Source organism: Oryza glaberrima, chromosome 8 (genome assembly GCF_000147395.1).
Source record: "Oryza glaberrima chromosome 8, OglaRS2, whole genome shotgun sequence".
Lineage (NCBI taxonomy): Eukaryota > Viridiplantae > Streptophyta > Magnoliopsida > Poales > Poaceae > Oryza > Oryza glaberrima.
In genome coordinates this window covers 7,230,108-7,251,594 of record NC_068333.1, presented here as the reverse complement: position 1 = coordinate 7,251,594, position 21,487 = coordinate 7,230,108, and the positions used below count along the sequence as shown (strand labels likewise).

The window sequence follows — 21,487 nt, the reverse complement described above, 5'->3', positions numbered from 1 at the left end:
ACTCACCTCACTCGTTTTCCGCGTGCACATTTCCAAAACGGTTAAATAGTGTGTGTTTTGCAAAAAAAAAACTATATGAAAGTTGCTTTAAAAATCATATTAATATGTTTTTTAAAAAAATAATACTTAATTAATTATGTGCTAATGAGTTGCTCCGTTTTACGTGCGCAAGGGATTATTTGTCCAATCACCGTATACCTCTTTTTTTTTATTTGTTAAACAAACTTATATATGGTTGTGTGTCTTACGGTAGAAGTCAGAGATATAAATCATTTCTATTATCTAAAAATATAACTACATTTGTTCCTTTCGTAAAAAAAAAAAACTCACAATTGACCTTTTACGTAGGGCCTATTGGAACAGGAGCGCAAACAAATAGCAGTTCGTGCGAGAACAATATTGGCTAGTTGCGATGAACCCACAATATATTCATGGTCCTCAAAATTTGTCTTGAACATTTGTCATTTGTCATTTCCCATGGAAATTCAAAGGCTAGACCGCTTAACTATCAGGTGACACTACAAGTTAGTGATAGCCATTGAAATCTGAGGCTTGATGTGACGGAATGAGCAATTATTGACCACCTAGGAGTAACAGTGTTCCTTATCTTGATCCATGAGGAGTGTCGAAGAGAAAATGACAACCAGCTTCACCAAGGCCGAGTTTAGTTCCAATTCAAATTTCTAACTTTTTCATTACATTAAAACTTTCCTACACACACAAACTTTAACTTTTCCGTCACATCGTTCCAATTTCAACCAAACTTCTAATTTTGGCACGAACTAAACCCACCCCAAGTTGAGATAGATGCTGAATTTCTGACCAGAAATCAACCAAACCCCACTCGCCATCCTTTCAACTGAACTTGGTTTTCCTGCAGTTCTATAGTGTATCTACAACCTAAGCAGCCAGACTGTTGTTGTTTTATAAAACCCAAAACACTTCATTTTAATTCCATTTTCTCTTTGATTTCAACACTTTTCGCCATCAGCTCAGCATGGTTTTAGCAGTTCGTGTGCAACTTCTGCTTAAATAAGAGCAACAAAAACAAGATTGTGGTTTTGGCTACATAATTGTGCTCAATTTGTCCAATTTCGAGTTAAGTTTCTCCTTCTTCATATGTCATCTGTTTCTGTAAAATCAAAGTGGGTTTAATTGTTATTTTGTGATGAAAAATTGGCATGTGAATTGGTTTTGATATTTGGAGATTATTGGCGAGGTGGTTTTGGCACCGGTTAGACCGGGGTATGTGAACCGGTCAGACCGGGTTATGATGAATAGTGTTTTCAGATGTTGAACAGGTGTTGCGGTTGAGGTAAGCCGGTCAGACCTGAGTATGGCGATTGGTCAGACCAGCCAGCCCGCGGTCTGATTGGCCGACATTGTGTTAGTTTCAGTTTCGGGTTGTTTCTTTGAATATCAGTGGATAATTCATATTTATATCTTCTAGATGGATACTATGTGTATGTAATACTGTTGTTTGGTAACAACGAGTCAAGTTGGTTAGAACTTGTGCTCGGATATTGGCGCAAATTCATCAAGCTTACTCTTTTAAACCTCCAAAATACAAAAATGAAAGTGATAAAAATTACTAGATGAAAAAGGAAATAAACTGTACTAACAATATAGAGGACTTCAGAACAAAAAAAAAAAAAGCTTATGTAAGTAACAACTTCTCAAGCAGACAACCAAATCTAGTTACATATCATTGCTTACCCAGATTACTTTGTTGCTCCAAATTTATTATCAGGCATATGTAATTGCTGAGAATGCCTTCTTTGTATCAATCAATTCCTTGACTTCATTATTCTCTTCATTCTTTCCCTTGGTGATTCCTTGCAGCATGCTAGACCAAGTCGAAATACAGGATAAATAACTAGTTGTGTCATATCTTGGGTATATCCGTTGTAGGTTGCATTAGCATCCAATATTTCCAGTAGATTGTCAGGATAGGCCGTTTTGACAAAGTCGACAAGACTTGTCATACCATTCATAAAACTGGCAGTTGGTCTTCTTTCAGTAAACATTTCCAACAACAACACCCCGTAGCTATATATGACCCCATCCATGGAGATCGGAGACCCTGAGCCATATTCTGCAAACATATATAAATCATAAAAATGTTTTAGTGGATACATAGTGAATATAGGATAAAAGGTGGATCCCACACTATAATCTTCAGTCAAATATAAGATCAATTTTACATTTTGTTTCTGCATCTCTAGGTCACATTAAAATACTATCATATCGTTTTGTTAAACTAGTAAAATATAGAACGGAAATAATTATTGAGATGCTGACATAGTTGAATTAAATAAAAGCCACTTACCTGGTGCGACATATCCAATTGTTCCTTTAGTTACAAATGAGCTGCTTTCTTTGTACGGTTCAGCAATATTCATTATCTTTGCTAGACCAAAGTCTGTAACACGCGCCACCATGTCATTGTCTAGAAGAATGTTGCTTGGTTTAATATCACAGTGCAACTATAGGCGGCACAATATGATGGTGAAGATATTCCAATGCCTCTGCCACATCAAGACTGAACTTTCTACCAAACTAGGAAGGTAGCCCGCACATATGCGCGGGCATCTTATTTAACTATGTTAGAAATTTGATTAGGAATGTTTATGATTACTCTATTGTAAATATATTTAATTTTTCAATAATTTGTGTCATGTTTCACTAAATGCTTGTAACCATCGCTGGCGTATAAATTCTAAACTAAAATTACACTGGTGGAGAAAACATCTTTGGCCGGTCGGTTGAAATCCACAATAGTCCTGGATCCATTTAAAACTGGTACTAAAGATGATCTTTAGTCCTGATTGGTGGCTACAATGGGCATATGTGATCTTTAGTCCTGATTGGTAACACCAACCGGGACTAAAGATCAGCTTTAGTCCCAGTTGTAGAGATGTTAGACGTTGTCAGGGCCCCCGGGATCTTTAGTCCCGGTTGGTGTTACCAACCGGGGCTAAAGATCGCCGGGATCTTTAGCCCCGGTTGGTAGCACCAACCGGGACTAAAGATCCCCCCTCTTTATATATGCCTTCTTCCTCCTCCAGCCCGAGAGTAAGCTTCAAAATTTCTCAAAGAAAGAGGGGAGGTCATGCCAAAATTTCTTGTGAAAATTTTTTAGTGATTATATACAAATCGGAGGTGTCTAAAAAGTTAGTAACTTCATCCTCCAATGTTTTTTGTTGTTAAATTACTTTTGGAGCTATGTTTCACACATTTTTTTCTCCAAAACTTTGTTGTAAGTTGATGAGAGAGAAAATTTGTGTGGGGAAGAAGAATATATAGAAATTTTATTCTCATAGTTTAAAATATGATGAACATTAATCTTAAAAAATAGAAAACAAACTAAATTGAAAATTAAGAGAAGTACAACATTAATATTAGTTTAGAACTTCAAAAATTGTTAATAAGAATTGCTTGTCGAAAGAGTTTTTAATTATTTTATCATTACTGTTTGACTGTCATTATTGTACAAAAATTTATTTATGTACAATTTTTTTTCATTTGATGTAGATGGATCGGCAATGGATGTACGCTGACCGGCTGTCCAAAGAGTTTATCGAGGGCGTGCATTATTTTTTGAGAGTGGCCGAAGCTAACAAGCGTAACGGTTTTATTTGTTGTCCATGCAATAAGTGTAAGAACTAGAAGGAATATTCTGCATCCAGAACTATTCATTTCCACTTGTTTGAGTCGGGGTTTATGCCAAGCTATAATTGTTGGACATCCCACGGTGAGCAAGGGGTTAAAATGGAAGAAGGTGAAGCGGAGGACGAGAACATTCCCGACTGGGCTCAGTACGCTGGATTTGAAGGAAATCAAATGGGCGAGGTGGACAGGGATGCTGGCGATAACGACGCTGCGGATGATCTTGGTCAGATGTTACAGGACACAAAGGAGGACTGTGAAAGTGAAAAGGGGTGTCATAAATTGGAGCGGATGTTAGAGGACCACAGAACGTCGTTATACCCAGGTTGCGAGCAGGGGCACAAAAAGTTGGATACCACTCTGGAGTTTTTGCAATGGAAGGCAAAAAAAAATGGTGTTCATGGGTATGTCCACCATGTCATGTTCATGGGTGGAAAACCATCTATAAAACTAGTCAAAGGTGTTATGTCCCTGGTTTTTTTTTTGGAAAATCCTGTATTGTAATTAACGGAATATGACAATTTTATGAAACTTTAGGGGAAGTAACTTCATTTGTACCTTTTGTAGAAAAAAATAAACTATTGACCCTGTATGTAGGGCCTATTTGGAACAGGAACAAAAACAAACTGTTTGTTTCCCACATTGGTTGTGGAAGGGTAAAAGACCTAAGATATAAGTGGGGGAACCCCTCACCTCAATAGCTAGCTTTTGGGGTGAAAAAGACCCTTTACGATCTTACAATTGGTATCAGAGCCTGGCTAGGTTAACATCTCTGTCCCGATGAACACAGTGTGTGGAGCAGTGAAGGGCTGAGGGACACCAATGTATGAAGGGGGAGATTGTTAAATAGTCTCACATTGGTTGTGGAAAGGCAAAAGATATAAGTATAAGTGGGGGAGTCCCTCACCTCAATAGCTAGCTTTTGGGGTGAGAAAGACCCTTTACGATCCTACAGTGTTGTCTGGGAAGAGTGTCATATGCTATTGTCTAGTGAGATGAAGTCACAATGTATTCATGCTCTTCAAAATTCGTCTTGAACATTTGTTGGTTGTCATTTCCCCTGGAAATTCAAAGGCTAGACCGCTCAACTTTCAGGTCACATTAGGGCCCTACAAGTTAGTGCCGGGCATTCTATAGAAACCTGATGCTTGATGTGACATAATGAACAATTATTGAGACCTAACAGTGTTCTTTATCTTGATCCATGAGGATTGTGGAAGAGACAATGACAACCAGCTTCACCAAGTTGAGAAAGATGCTGAATTGCTGGCCAGAGATCAATAAAACCCACTCGCCAAGCAGCACACTGTAGGTGATTGATCAGTAAACCTCAAATTTTGGGGCCCAAAACACTTCATTTTTAGGAATTTTATTTTTCCCTTTGTTTTAGGAATTTTATTTTCCCTTTGATTTCAGCACTTTTCGCCATCTGCTCAGCGTGTTTTTAGCATTTCGTGTGCACCTTCTGTTTGCTACTCTAAATAAGAGGTAAAAAAAAGGAGAAAGTGTGCCGTTTTGGCTACACAACCGTGTTGAATTTGTCCAATTTTGAGTTCAGTGCCTCCTTGCTATATACTCCCTCCTGCCAAAAGCCTAATACCTATTTAATTCTTTGGTTTTTCCAAAAGTTTAAGTCCTATTTGTAATCGTTATATGCTAAATTAAATTGTTAATGAGAACCAAGAAGCCATTTTAGTATTTATTGGTTGCATATTTATTAGTTTTGTCACATGCTGAATGGGTTAATTACTTATTTGGTTTTGATGAAAAAGAAATAAGGCTTAGAATTTTGGATGGAGGGAGTATATGCTATGTTTCGCCTGTTTTTCCCTTTGCTGTTCATTGTTAGATTCTTTGTGCTCCTAGTACAAAGGTGTTCATCGCAAGGGCCAACTCCATCGGCTGTAAGATCGCTCACATTCTCTCCAGTGCTGTAGACGGCATTTAGGTTACTGTAAGAGCAGTATTTTGGCTATGTAATGTATCTAATCCGTTCGTCAGAAAAAACTGAAAAACGGTGGATAAAATAGCATGCAGTCCATCCCAATCGCCTGTCAAGCATGAGTTGTCGAGCCGGGATGACTACTAGCATTTCTGATAATGAACCAATTTTTACAAACGTCAACTGGGAAATTGGAAATCCATAGTGGCAACATCAACGGCGGAGGCTGGGCAGCCACTCGACTGCAATCAATGTTTATCTATTGGTTCAAACTAGAGATGTTGCTGAGTTGAGGCATTGAACACTGACTTGCTTTTTTGTTGGAAATTTGATCATAAATTGGCATATTTTAACCCAGAAATTTAAGATACTAAACATGACATATATATAGTTGAATCATCTAGTGATGATGTTAAACATGAACAAAGGATAGTGATCCTAACATGGTGATAAACATGGATATGCTAACAGGTATTAAAGCATCTAACAAACATGTTTAATACTAAGATAATAAGAGTAGTATAGTACCCGAAGAACGCTTCAGTACTAGATGAGGCATTGCTGGTGTGGTTGCCTCCGTTGGTGTTGCCGTTCTCACCTTCTCCAATGCCGGTGTTGACGTTGGTATTGGTGTTGTCAGCCAACGTGGCGCGTTTTATAGGAGGAAGACGTTGGCGAAGAGGATGCAGTGTTGATATTGCAGATCAGGAGCAGTCGCGCCCAAAAGCGTTCCCTAAAAATTTGATCACCAGCCTACCCGTGCATATACACAAGTGGACAGAGTTCCGTGTGCGCTGATGATCACAACCACCGAGGAGGAAGGGCATACCCGTGTGCAGCGAGGACGAAGAGCACACCCGTGTGCGCAGATAATCACAACCACCGAGGAGGAAGGGCATACCCGTGTGCAGTGCAGGAATAGAGAAGAATGTGTGTGCAGATAATCACAACCACCAAGGAGGAAGGGCATATACCCGTGCGCAGTGCAGGAATAGCGCAGTGCAGGAATAGAGAAGAACCAGGCATGCACGCAGATGATCACAACCGTGCGCAGTGAGGTGCAGGTGTCTCTGCCTGTCCAGGTGATGGGCCACGCCAGCAGTACCATGCCTCGGCCCAGCCCAGTGCGCCCGCGCGTGTGTAGGTCCCACCACCATCTCAACCGGTCAACAATAGCTCTCTAATAGCTCTGTATTTAAGTTGAGATCTCTCCAGTTAAATCTCCAATTTGGTATTAATCCCCATAGCATTAATTGTGAGTCAATGGAATTTATTGAGAATAAATTGGGCCTAGCCCGTTTATTCGAACACTTTTTTTCTAATAATTTGGTAGACTTGTTGACTCCTTAATCATCTTTAGATATCCATGTAAAAATTATCAACAGCAAGCATGCCATCTGTACTGTAACTAAGAGGGGAGAGAGATGAGAATTAATGGTAAAACTGCTTTAAGTTTAACCAAGTTTGCAAAAAAAAAGTAGTAACATTTTTAACCCAAGACAAATTTATGATGAAAATATATTCAATTATTGATTTGGTGAAACTAATTTATTATTGTAAATATTACTATATTTGTTTATAAACTTAGTCAAATTTAAAATATTTTGACTTTGACTAAAATCAAAACGTTTTATAGCCTAAAATGGAGGGAGTATTAGAAAAGCACGACTAGCAAATCATGAAAATAATGGTGTAGCCCTCACGCGCTTGTTGCTTATGGTTCGACCCAAGCACCAAAGGAAGAATGTGAAATGTAGTAGGAGAAAAATTAAGAACTGCAACAGTATTGTGTAATGATATGAGTATTTAATTTGTGCACGAGGGTTTATAGTTTGTCATCATTGATGACCACAAAATATGCCACTGGTTTTTGCCAAGTCAACTTTACATAGGAACCTCGGTATCATTTTATCCATACAATTTTAGTTTTACCCACCTTAATGTTTTTTTTTTCTCCAGCCTCTGCCACTACCAAAAAGCACAAGATCCGAGCAATTAAAGATGTCAAACGGATATTTATGTTCTTAATTAATATATCATTCACAAGCGAGCATCTCTCTTTTTCATGTGTTCCATTTTAATTGACAACCATTTCCATCTTCAACGTTTACAGGGTTCTGTTTTTATGAATGGATAAGTATTCTTAATTCACAGATGTGAGGGTAGGGGTGGGGGCGTAACTATGTGAGAGGTGTATTTTACCTACCCCTCCGCTTCAGGTTATGAGACATTTTGATTTTAGTTAATATCAAACTACTTCAAATTTGACTAAGCTTATAAACAAATATAATAATATTTATAACTAAATTAGTTTCATTAAATCAATAATTGAATATATTTACATAATAAATTTGTCTTGGGTTGAAAATATTATTATTTTTTTCTATAAACTTGATCAAAGTTGAAGCAGTTTGACTTTGATCAGGTCAAAACGTCTTGTAACCTGAAACGGAGGTAGTATAACACAACCTATTGTTGTATAGTATGTATATATATGTGTTTTATATATCGCAGATGAGCACAATAGTAAAAGAATTAGTGACTTAAACTATAGACTTTTGACTCAACTCCACGTGCCAACAATCATGTTTCTAGTTACTCATATGATTTTTCATGTTGTCTAAATTGAACTGACCAATCGTATGCTCGCATCAGGGGGATCCGTTCTCAGCAGTAGGTCAATTTCGTAATATTTCCCCTCTCCTTTGCAATTGGCGGCTGCTTTTTCTACCTATGGAATATGATTTCACTCCAATATCCATCAAATCATCTCCAGAGAACAAAATGGTTACCAAGATGTGATGTGCCGGTGAACTCCACCAGTTATAATGCTTTACCTCATTTCGTTGACTATGACCCTATTTAGTTTCAGGGGTGAAAAGTTTCTGCGTGTCACATCGGATATATGGATACACATTTAAAATATTAAATATAGTCTAATAACAAAACAAATTACAGATTCCGCCTGTAAACTGCGAGACAAACTTATTAAGCCTAATTAATCCATCATAGTGTTTATTGTAGCACTACATTGTCAAATCATGGCGCAATTAGGCTTAAAAGATTTGTCTCGCAATTTACACGCAATCTGTATAATTTGTTTTTCTATATTTAATACTTCATGCGTGTGTCAAACATTTGATGTGACAGGGTGAAAAGTTTCTGTATGGAAACTAAACAGGGTCTATGCCTTGTAGCATCTACATACTACTAGTACACTCTTGTTCTTTTATTCCAATTCATTTCACAACTTTATTTTGGGATACAAAAGTACATGTTGTGCGCTGATGACCACGGAAGAAATAGTGCATCTAGTCATGCGACTTTGAGGACAAGCATCTGGACTAGCACCATTTTTTTAGGACATTGTGAAGAGACCAAACGCTAGTGTATGCAAGCAAAAAGCATTTGGTTTGTATGACAAGAATTGGGGAACAGCCTGAACCTGTAATGCCTCCATTTTACGTCCTGTATCTAGCTGTACTATTATTTTCTTAACTGGCAACGTCGGGTAGCATGATGTAATCTTTATTCGGCCTGTGTTTAATTCACACAAAAATTGGAAGTTTGATTGAAATTGGAACGATGTGACGGAAAAGTTAGAAGTTTATGTGTGTAGGAAAGTTTTGATGTGATGGAAAAGTTGGAAGTTTGAAGAATTATTTTGGAACTAAACACGGCCTTGGATATATTCTGACAGCAGTATCTGTGCAATGTGAATTCTGTGTACCATGAAAAGATCTATAACGAGAACAAACAAAGGAATTGCAAGGTGGATGATAATTGTATGGCAGCCCTCCAGAGTTCCACTACTGTTAGATAAAATTCTTTGTGAGATTAGAACCTAATGCTACAATGGATGCCTTGTTTTTAGGCTAGAAGACATGCCATTGTAGAGTTCAGAGTATCGGCATCTAGCATAGTGCCATTAAGACTCATGTTGAAACTTGCTCCATCACTATAGCTGATTGAAACCTCTATTTGTATGCACTCCCATTAGAATAACGGAGCGCGGGCGTGACCACAAACACAGATCAAATCACTTTGTTAGCTAGCAATTGGTTCTTGGTGCTGGACGAATATGCCATCACACTGTAAAAAGACGTTTTCAAAGGTGCCACCCTTTTACTACACAAGCGGCTGGCATTAATGCTGATTTGTGGTTACTACAAGATAATTGAGCTATTGATACCAAATTATTACAACAAAAAATAATTCGTAGCAATATATTATACTATTGCAATGATAATTTTTCTGTGGCAAATAATTATATTTTATTACAACGATCTACAATCGTTGTTTTATTTATTACTTTTGTTGCAATAGAAAATGAGATATCACCACAAAAAATCTTACTGTTGCAAAAAAACATGTTCTATCGTCACAATTTTAATTTTTTTGGCATTTTACATAGTACATGGTACTTTTCACTATTTTTTGTTGCCACGATGAACAAATTCGTTGCAATAAAAAATTGCCGTCTCATAATTTAACTTAATTTTTTCATATAGACACGGATTGAGACAAATTTTATATGGAAATTATAGCTCTTGACGAGATCTACAATTTTATAGGTGATAACTTTTTCATTTGAAATCTTTTAGATATTCAAATCTCAGTTAGATAGGTTCAAATGGAACGATATGCATTTTCCAACAGAATTGAAGTGTAGGTGAGTTGTGAGTTGGTAAAGAAGAGCACGTGTGAAGGATAGGTCTTGGGTTCGAATCCTAGCCAAGACACGGTATAAAAAACAAATAGATAGGATGAAAGATTAATATTTGAACTTTTAATTTGGTACGTAGAACTAATGCCACATATGGAGTGGTGGCAATAATTTTTATTACAACCATGTGAAGTGTTGCAATATGATTTTTTGCCACATCCATTCCGTGGCAACATCTAAATTTATTACCACTAAATAAAAATCGTTGCAATAACCTATTACCACGCTATTTATTACCACGGCTAGCAACGATTTTAAAATTATGGCAACACGTATCTATTGCCATAATTTTAATATTGATGCCACGATTTTTTTCGTGGCAACAAATGATTTTTCTAGTAGTTTTCTTGAACTCTGCTATTGCCCTTTCAGCTATATTTACATATTTTTCAAAGGTACCACCCTTTTACTACACAGGCGGCTGGCATTAATGCTGGTATGTAGTTTTTTGAACTCTGCTATTGCCCTTTCCGCCATATTTACATATTCTTCACATGGATGCTTGTTTATTTTTTGCCACATCCATTCCGTGGCAACATCTAAATTTATTACCACTAAATAAAAATCGTTACAATAACCTATTACCACGCTATTTATTACCATGGCTAGCAACGATTTTAAAATTATGGCAACATGTATCTATTGCCATAATTTTAATATTGATGCCACGATTTTTTTCGTGGCAACAAATGATTTTTCTAGTAGTTTTCTTGAACTCTGCTATTGCCCTTTCAGCTATATTTACATATTTTTCAAAGGTACCACCCTTTTACTACACAGGCGGCTGGCATTAATGCTGGTTTGTGGTTTCTTGAACTCTGCTATTGCCCTTTCCGCCATATTTACATATTCTTCACATGGATTCTTGTTTTCTCTCTCATATCATAGTGTGGATACACCTCTCCTAGCTCCCTACTGTGGTCTGTGGCCACAGATTTGTGAAAGAACTATAACCGTGCAACAATTCCTAACTCACCATTTATATTCAACTTTAATAGACAAGGGTCTTGTTAACCTCTCTCTCCCTTTTTTTAAAAAATGATACTGCTGGTTTGTTAACCCAAAGTAGTCATGTAATTTTTTATATGATGGTAATATTATTTGTTCACCAGATCAATTTGAACAACTAATGCATATGTATTATAATAAAATTTGCATGTATAGACTTTTCATCAAACTTCTGCTTCATTTATTATGTGGGAGAAAATATTCTTTCAAAAAATAGTTCTTGCAAACTTGTACCTATAAACATTTTTAGCAGAACCAAGGAGACTGTTGATTTGTTTTACTCCAACATCACAATGCATAACACTGCAGGTATTACACATTACCTTCCTAGCTACTGTACATTGTAACTGCAGATCTTATAAAAAGAATACGAAATGCTATTCTCCTGAACCACTCATGTCTATAATATTGGGGTAAGCTCTGGAACATGTTTAACGCGTCAAAGAAGCATGAATGACTACAGTGCAAAAGTATGGGCTGACCTTAGATTCATGCAAATCTCCCAAAATGCTCACTAGTTCGTTCTAAAGTATAAGATGCATTAGAGTTTTTAGATGGTCTCTAACATTATGCATTGATCACTAATTTCATTCATAATGTATAATGAAAAACAATGAAATTAATGTTGTATGTAAATACTTTTAGATATGAATATAGCGATACTATATATGTGTATAGCAACAAATACACAATTTTTTTAGTTAAATTATTAACTAAAAGTTTCAAATATTGATTTTCTGGAAAATAAGGATGATTTATACTCTATTTTGTTTTTGACAGAGGGAATACCATATGTTAAAATATACTCCTATTTTTTGTATGATGTTGATTAGTTTAAAAATGAACTAACGAAAAAAACTTTTTGGGGGAATTGGATAAATGGGTAGGTTCGGTTGATAGTTCCAGATATTTTTAGATTCAGAAACGAATTAGGATTGAAACGGAAGAAAATCAGTAAGGGCACTATCTGTTGAAATCGGAAAACAGTCGGAATCTATCCGGAATTTTTCTCCGGATATTCTCATGTAGCAATTAATTTTTAGAAGGAAAACACGTATATACACCTAACTTTATCATACGAAAATAGATGAAGACAAACTTTATATCAAAATTGTAGAGCTTGACAAGATATACGACTTTGTTGTTGACACTTTATTGTTTGAGATCATATAGGGGGTCCAAATATTCATTAAAAAATACCATATCTATTTCTACCATATCTATTTATATAGTTCAGTGGATCTACTACTGTGTAGTTTATGACACTTGTATTTGAAAATATTTGAAGTGTAAACAAATATTACAAGTTTCGAAGAGGTGAAATACAATGAATTCAATCTATAAAACGAGAACTCGACATCTGATATAGTAAGTAAGTTATGCATGAAGTGAGAGGTATTGGAACTAGGAAGTGCATAATCATATTTAAACGTGGGTCTTTTAGGGGAATGGACATGAAAATCGATTTTCACGTACAGTTGTGAGACTGTTGACGCAAAAAACACACACTGGCCTGGGAGATCTGCTTAGCTCCAGTGCAGTACCAAAGGTTGATAAGATGTAGGTGTGCTAGTCAGTTTGACCCTGCAACTGACAAGATATGCAAATAGTAGATCAATGAGTCGATCGGCTGACAAGCCGATGTTGTAGTTCCAGCCGATGCCGATAACAGCCGATGTCGTTAGGATATTGAGCAATCGGCTATATGTCCAATGTAGATAATGATATAAAGACAATCGGCTGATGATGATGCAATAAAATAACAATATAATCTAGTAGAAACCGATCGGCTAACAATAACATGGCAGAACAAGTATTGATCTGATGGTTAAAGCATACATCAGCTGGAGGTCCGATGTCATAAAATCCACAAGATTAGATAAATCAATGAAATCTTTGTTGTCATCAGCTAAATCCAACTTATATGCATATGCAATCCTTATAAGCCGATGTAACGTCCAGATAACTTATCGGCTAGCACCCCGATAAAACATTAGCACGAACCTATCGGCTTAACAAGATTTATATTATCAACAACAATCTAGTAGGTCGAACCTAACCGATGCAGCACGAGATTGTATATGATAATCTAATACTCGATGAGCCGATAGATCTGTCTAATGTGATGGATATAATAAATCTATTTACAACAGCATTGTGATTGTAGAGATATATCGGCTAAGACAGAAGATCGGATCTAACCGAGACAGTCCCAACTAAACCGATGCGTCTCAAAACACAATGTAATTAGAGATAGAATTGAGATATCAGGTAGGCAAATATATCAACCAAACTAGAGCGATCCAAGAGATCGAAGCGATACAGCTATGAACAACACCAACGTAGCCGGTAGATTCACCAGGGCCCGCGGAACGTAGGACTTACCCCTTTATTGGAGATCGAACTGAACCGATGCAGCCCCGCGTCAGGTGCCAAATTCCGTCGGATGATAAGTAAAAACCTCAGGAAAGTGGGTGGTGATGCGCTGAGAGTAGTTGTATTGATCAAGAGATATTCTACAATGACTCCAGGTGTACATATTTATACCCATGGGGAGATACTAGTCCTTGTCGGATAAGAAACAAACCTTCCTAAAGATAAAACAGAAACATAAAGTCTTTATTGGACACTAAACACACTTTCCTAAAGATAAAAGGAAACTAACAAACTATTCCTAATTAATAGATACAATTGCCTTCTTTGGACTCAATCCGCATGTGGCAATCCTCGTGAAGCACATCAACTCAATCCGACAATGATTCCAATCTCACCTTGCCGGAATCGGCTACATCGGCTTACCTTGTCTGATTCGGTATCTGCCGATGCACACCGTAGCCGATGCAGTCCCGAAGCCGATTTATACTCTGTTTCTGTTATCGATTTCCTTCCAAATCCGATGTATGATTTACCAAATTTGGTCGTTAACACAGACCTCCTACAAAATTGATGATACAAATTTTGGAGATGTTGATCTTTTATTTTAGAAAAATAACAAGCGATACCTCTTGCTTCATTAAGGAATCTCAATTCGAGGTATTTTTTATATTCAGCAAATATTCCTTATTGTACTCATTCCGTTTTGTATTCGTTCTGTATTTGTATTCGATAATATTTTATTCCATTTCCGTATCTGTGTTTTCGATTTCGATTCCGATTTCATCCCTACGGCACAGTATACTTGTGTGCTGGACTAGTTACTACTAATCACCAACTGAGCCTAAAAGCCTGGGTGATTAATTAATCCGACCATAGTTGATTCTCTCTCTCTCTCTCTCTCTCTTCTCTTCTGCTTTTTTTTCAATGTGACTGTTCTTTTACATAAATGTGGCTGTTTATATGTCCATTATCATCCATTCTAATCCTTTCTTGTATGTTGTAAGGCATATTTTACTGTACTATGGTGTATATAACAACGAATGGATCTTATTGTAGGATCACACGAGACTAAACAAACCTATCAGACGGGGGTGAATGGTAGGGAAAACCAAAAACCCAAAAATCTTTTGCGGAATTAAAGATTACCCTCGAATGAAGACGTCGACGAAGTCCTGTTGCCGCCGGTCGAACCGCCCACCTGCCACCGGTCAGACCGCCGAAGCCTCGCCGGTCAGACCGCCCGGACACTTGCGGTCAGACTGCCGCTCTCCCACCGGTCAGACCGCGCGCACACCTGCGGTTAGACCGTTGGGACCCAAAAACACCGGTAGATGACAAACTCGAAGATGTAGATTGAAACTTTTCGACTTTATTGCATCAACTAGTGTTTACAAAGTGCACCAACAACACTCCTCACCAAAATTTCGAACTAAATTTGAAACCCTAACTTTCTCTCAACTCTAGTCTCTCTAAAACCGATACCAGGAGGCCTCACCCTCCCTCTATATTTATACATGAGGTAGGCTGTGCAAAGCTCACGAATCTAACACAACTTAAGACTCCTAACCCACGTAGGAAACCCTCTCTTGCAAGTAAACAACTTATCTCTTTCCTTATCTCATTCAAACTTCCCGAATTCGGACTCCCTTCTAAATTCGACTCCTCTTTCCATACATACACAATCCCTCTTGTATACCATATGGATTTCTTCATCACCACGTGCATTGTCCTCTAGCCTTTAGTATCCCGTATGATATCTTGATCCCTGAACATCAACTTCTTCCAAGTCGACTCCGATCTATCACCGGCCAACACCTGCACATGCAACAACCAAGAAACCATATTCCGAGCCAAAGTTCATCCCAACTTGACTCACATTAGTATAACAACAGTATCCATACGCATAGAAACCATCTAGAAGCCAAATCCTCGAAAGAAATATCAAAATCCAACAAAACAACCCGAAACCGACATCGATCAGGATCCAGCCGGTTAGACCGTCGGGCCGGCCGGTCTGACCGCCGCAACACCTGCGGTCTGACAAGCGGCACTCAGCCGGTCTGACCGCCAGGGTCAACCGAAACTGTACACTTCACAAAATCAACCATCTCATAAAATCTCCAAATTAACATTAGCAAAAACTAATATTTTCATCACAAAATCTAAATCAACTCCTTGATTCTACACTTATGATTATATCCATGCATAGTTTGAAAATGCACATCGTCGTCTTCAGGCCTGGGTGAAGCCTAGGCCAGCCTAGCTATCTGCTTCTCTGCTATGGTTTGTCTTCATTGCACCCAAACATTTTTTTTTCTTGGGTAATAAAATATGGTTGTATTTTTTTGCCCAATGATTACAGTCGTAAAAGATTTACAGCTGAAACATTATTACTAATCTTCCAAGTAGCCCCTACATAACATTTTTTATATGGATTATTTTTTGAGAAACCCATTTTTATATGGATTAAACGGTAAGATTTGTAATATTATTTATTGCCCTATTATTATCCTAATGATGTGATTTTTCGTTAGTAAACAACTGAATATTGCAAAGCTGCAAATGAGGACAGGTTCAGAAGACTGAGAAAGTAAAATGCAAGTTCTGGGGCCTACGTTAAAAAGTGGCTCAAATTCATGGAGTTTACTCTTTTAAACCATAGATAGCACCTCCAAAATACAGAAATGAAAGGGATACAAAGAAATACAAGATGAAAAGGAAACAAACAGTAGTGACAACAATATAAAGACTTCAGAAACACCAAAAGCATGCTTCTGTGACAACTTTTCAAGCAAACATAACCAAATTTAATTACATATAATTGCTTGCTCTGATTACTTGGTTGCATGAGCTGAGCAAGCCTTCTTTACAGCATTCAATTCCTTGACTATATCATCCATCTTCATTCTTTCCCTTGGTGATTCCTTGCAGCATGCTAGACCAAGTCGAAATATAGGATAAATAACTAGTTCTACCAATTCTTGGGTGTTCCCATTGTAGGTTGCACTAGCATCCAATATTTTTAGTAGATTGTTAGGATAGGCCATCTTGACATAGTCAACAAGACTTATCACACCATCGATAAAATTGTCAGTTGGCTTTCTTCCAGTAAACATTTCGAGTAACAACACCCCGTAGCTATATATGTCACCATCCATGGATACTTGAGATCCCGCTCCATATTCTGCGTATATAAATGAATGTTTTAATTGCTACATAATAAGTAAGGATAAAAGGTGGATTTCACACTACAATTCTTCAGTCAAATAGAAGATCAGTATCACATTTTAATTCTTTTAGCATCTTTAGGTCACATTAAAATACCATACTATCATTTTTATGAAACTAGTACAATTTAGAGTGGAAAGAATTTTCACCGTGGCTATAGTTTAGTTAAATAATAATCATTTACCTGGTGGGACATATCCAATTGTTCCTTTAATTACTAATGAGCTGCTTTTTATGCGTGGTTCAGAATGCATTATCTTTGCTAGACCAAAGTCGGTAACATGTGCCACCATGTCGTCATCTAGAAGAATGTTGCTTGGTTTAATATCACAGTGAACTATCGGCGGCACAATATGATGGTGAAGATATTCCAATGCCTCTGCTACATCAACAGCAATATGCAGCCTTGTCACCAAATTTAGCTTTCTGTAGCTTGTGCTGGTTGTTGTACTTGTTGCATGCAGCCACTCATCTAAACTTCCATTGCGAACAAATTCTAGGACAAGTGCCTTGAATTCATCACCATTTTGGTCTAAGCTACTGCAGACAGTGATCACCTTGACAAGTTTCCGGTGTCGAATTCTCCTGAGAGCATCACACTCGCTCAAGAAACTTCTGTTGGCTCCTCTTTGGTCAAGATTAAGAACTTTGATTGCAACAGGCACTAGATTCTGATCAATAATTAGATTTCCAATGTATACATTGCCGAAGCTTCCAGAACCAATCAAATTTGCCGGTGAGAATGACTCGGTTGCTGCTTCTAGTTCAGCATAAGATATCCTCTCATTCGTCTCATAAAGAAATGGGTTTTTATTATCAACGATATTTGGTTTCATCCTTGTCTTAATGAAGCAGTATGCAGTAATACAAAACAAAGAGAAAATCAACATTCCAACAATGCAAAAGATTAAGACATGTAGTCGATGCCCTGAAGCCTGGTCAGAATCTTCAGATGAGCATGAAGGAAACTGCAAGTATGGAGGGCCACCACATAGCATTGTATTACCTGAGATTGACACTATAGTGGCATTACGAAAAATCCCTGTATTTGGAACAGGACCTGACAGTTTGTTGAAGGAGAGGTTTAGATTAGTTAGGAGCGTGAAGTTCACTAGAAATAAAGGTATGGGACCAGCCAAGTTGTTGTTAGACAGATCAAGGGTTTCAAGGCTCCTCAAATTGTTCAGGCTTTCTGGGATTTGTCCTTGGAGAAGGTTTCCGTGAAAATTTAGGAAACTCAATTGGACACAGCTGCCAATAGCTTTTGGGATTTCACCAGATAGCTTATTCATTGAGAGGTCCATTTTGATGAGGTTGTTCAAGTGCCCAATCTGTGTTGGAATGGAGCCACTTAGAGCATTATTGGAAAGGCTAAGTAAGGTAAAGGAAGGTATTGTAAGTATCTCTTATGGGATTTGGCCCATCAAGGCGTTACCGGAAAGATCCAGCTTTTGAAGTTTTGTGAGGTTCCCAAGGCTAATTGGAATCTGCCCAGTGATTCTATTATGTGATATAAACATACGGATTACTGAAAGGCGGCCAATATCGGGAGGTAAGGTTCCTGTGAAGAGATTATTTGACAGATTGAGATTTGTAAGTTTAAACTTCCACAAATCTGCAGGTATGGTCCCAATTATTTGGTTGCCAGTTAGGTCAATCCATGACAGCTCATTGCTCAGGTTTGCAATGTTAATTGGCATTGCACCACGAAGGTTGTTCTGTCCAACATCTAGAAATATAAATCTACTACAGTTGGTTAACTATGTCAAAAATTCCCAATCACTAGACTGTGTCGCTTGCAGCGAATTATCTCCTATCATCAATACCTTCAAATTACCATGGCTGCCAATTTCCCTAGGAATCAAACCATGATATTTGTTTCCGCGAAGATTCAAGGATTCAAGAGCAGATGCGTTTGAGAAGGTGGGTGGTATTATACCCTCAAAATGGTTAGCAATTGTGTTAAAACGATTTATCCTGGGAAGCTTAACACCAACATCGAGTGGAAGTGATCCCGACAATCTATTGAAGGCAATATCAAAGAATATAATGGAAGAAATATTGAAGATTGATAGAGGAACATGGCCTTCCAAGTGATTATCTTGGACATTGAAGGTAATAAGCTTAACCATCTTACCAAAAGTTTCAGGGATGTTACCAGTGAAAATGTTGCTTTCAAGAACAAAGTCTGTCAATGATGTGAGGTTGCCCATCCAACTCAAATCTTGGCCATGGATGAAGTTCCTTATGACGATAAATTTTGTAGGTGTTGTGAGGTTGGAGAGTGACTTGGGAATATCACCGGTAAGATTGTTGTGGCCGATATCGAAAACCACAAGCTTTGATAACTGTCCAAGATCAGCAGGGATGTTACCTGACAGATGGTTCGTGCTCAAGTTCATGGCATGAAGCTTTGGGCAACCGCCAAGGCTGATTGGGATATCACCATCAAGACTGTTGGTTGACAGATCAAGGACACGGAGTTGGGTCAGGTTTCCAAGCTGCTGGGATATGGTGCCGACTAGGCCGGCATCGCTCAGATTGAGGGTGGTAACACGACCTGGATGCCGGCGATCGTTGCAGGAAACGCCGGTCCATCGGCAGAAGACAGGTGTTGTCATGTTGGTAGTGTTGCTGCTGGCGTCCCAAGAGGACAGCACCTCTCTTGGGTCGTTCCTTATGAGGGATTTGAATGACAGGAGTGCTGAGAGGTCATCTCCATTGATGGACTGAGAGCTGGCAGTGAACAATAGGATGGCATGTGTGAGAAGAGAGAGCAACCAAAGTTGCCATGTCATCTTGATTGCCATGGTTAGAGGAAGGAGGTTGAGAGGTTGCGGTGTGGTGATAACACTTGGGAGCAAAAACCAAGTGAGCATATATAGACATATGGTGGTGTAGAAGTCTGCACCAGTGGAACAGAGTTGTACTAGGTAGAACAAGTAGTAGTAACAGAGGGACCATATCCCACTCATGAAAGACACTTTTATGGTGACACCTTTTCTTTTGTAAATTTCTTATTCTTAACTCATTTAATGATGGTCAATGGAAATAAATAAACTAGACGATTCCCCCACTATATTGCTACAGGAGAGGGGGTGTTCTGTGAAATTTGTGATGCAACTTCAACACCATGTTTGTACCTGAACAAAGTGCAAAAATATAATTTTCAGAGAAAATAATTAAAATCGTTAATGTCACAATTAGTTATCTTTATATACTTTTAGAAGCTATTGAATCCATAGAGTGGAATATTATTATGCAACACAAATGGGCATGAAAGGGAGAAGTAATAAATGATAATAAAATTGTATTATGAACATCAACGCTATAGAAAATTTAAGGGAAAATTATGGTGAACAAAAAAAAATCTGAGGGGACCAACTTGTAGACGTAAGGGATATTCAAATGTACTTACAAGGAAGAAAAAATTGCAAGGAAGAGAATAAGAGAAGAAACATTTTGTACATAAATAAATAACACTGATAGGAGAGCATTGTGACACTTTCCGGTGGGTAGGAGTAAGGATATCGATAAATGAAAAATAGACCTGAAACATTATGCATACATGATAGTTGAGATTAGCACAGGAAAGATCCAATGGCCGATGTTTTCTAGGTTATTTAGCTTAACATACGATGGACTTAACGACGATCGACAAGGGGGTTCCACTCCCATCTATACTGAAATACAAGATTCTACTTATTGCACATCGAACAGTTGCTTTGCGCTCTAAATTTATATGCTAAACAAAGAAGCTACTTGACATAGTTCTCGAGAAATCTATTATGATCTCTGAAAATAATTATTTCCTATGTTTTTTCTGCATTTTAATTATTTCATCAACATGAACTCCAAAACAATAATAATATGAATTTCTTGTTCAATGAAACTGCAAAAAAATAATAATATGAAAGAATGTCTCATGCCAAATTCGTTTATCCCATTTTTACAAGAAAATGTAATTATTTTTGTCTATTAGTGCAAAAGGATTTCAAAAATTCTGATTGCAAGAATTTCCAAATGAAAAGGGTGTATAGCTAATTATTACTCAGTTCGTTTCAAAATATGAGGCCTATTATGTTTTGTTAGGTACTTTGACCAACAATTACTCTTTATAATAAAATTTCTATGAATTAAAATTTATGTTATTATATTTTTCCTCAAAAGTATTTTCTTATGATTATACTTTTGTGATATAAATAATATATTAAAGAAGGAACCGTTAGTGAAAGACTTGTCCTAACAAAACAAATTACACCCTATATTTTCAAATAGTGGGTGTATGCAAATTAACAAATAACATAGATTGCCTTACACATACATAGGATTTAATGATCTACATGCCTCACATTGCATCCTATTATTCAATTGAAATTTTTAAACATTGATGTGTCTTTTTTTTCTTTTTTACCTATAAACATCTGTTCAGAATGTAATTTCAATATTCTAATGCAAAAGAAACATATAGTTGTTGTGGAAAGGAGTCTTAATATCGGTCCTCTATGTTGAACTTAACAACTACTAAACAAACAGAA

The 21,487-nt window shown here is 37.4% G+C and overlaps 1 pseudogene; it reads right to left on the bottom strand.

Moving 5' to 3' along the window:
* Positions 1–16,358: 16,358 nt before the first annotated feature.
* On the bottom strand, positions 16,359–19,829 carry LOC127782179 (receptor kinase-like protein Xa21; annotated as a pseudogene).
* Positions 19,830–21,487: the final 1,658 nt, after the last annotated feature.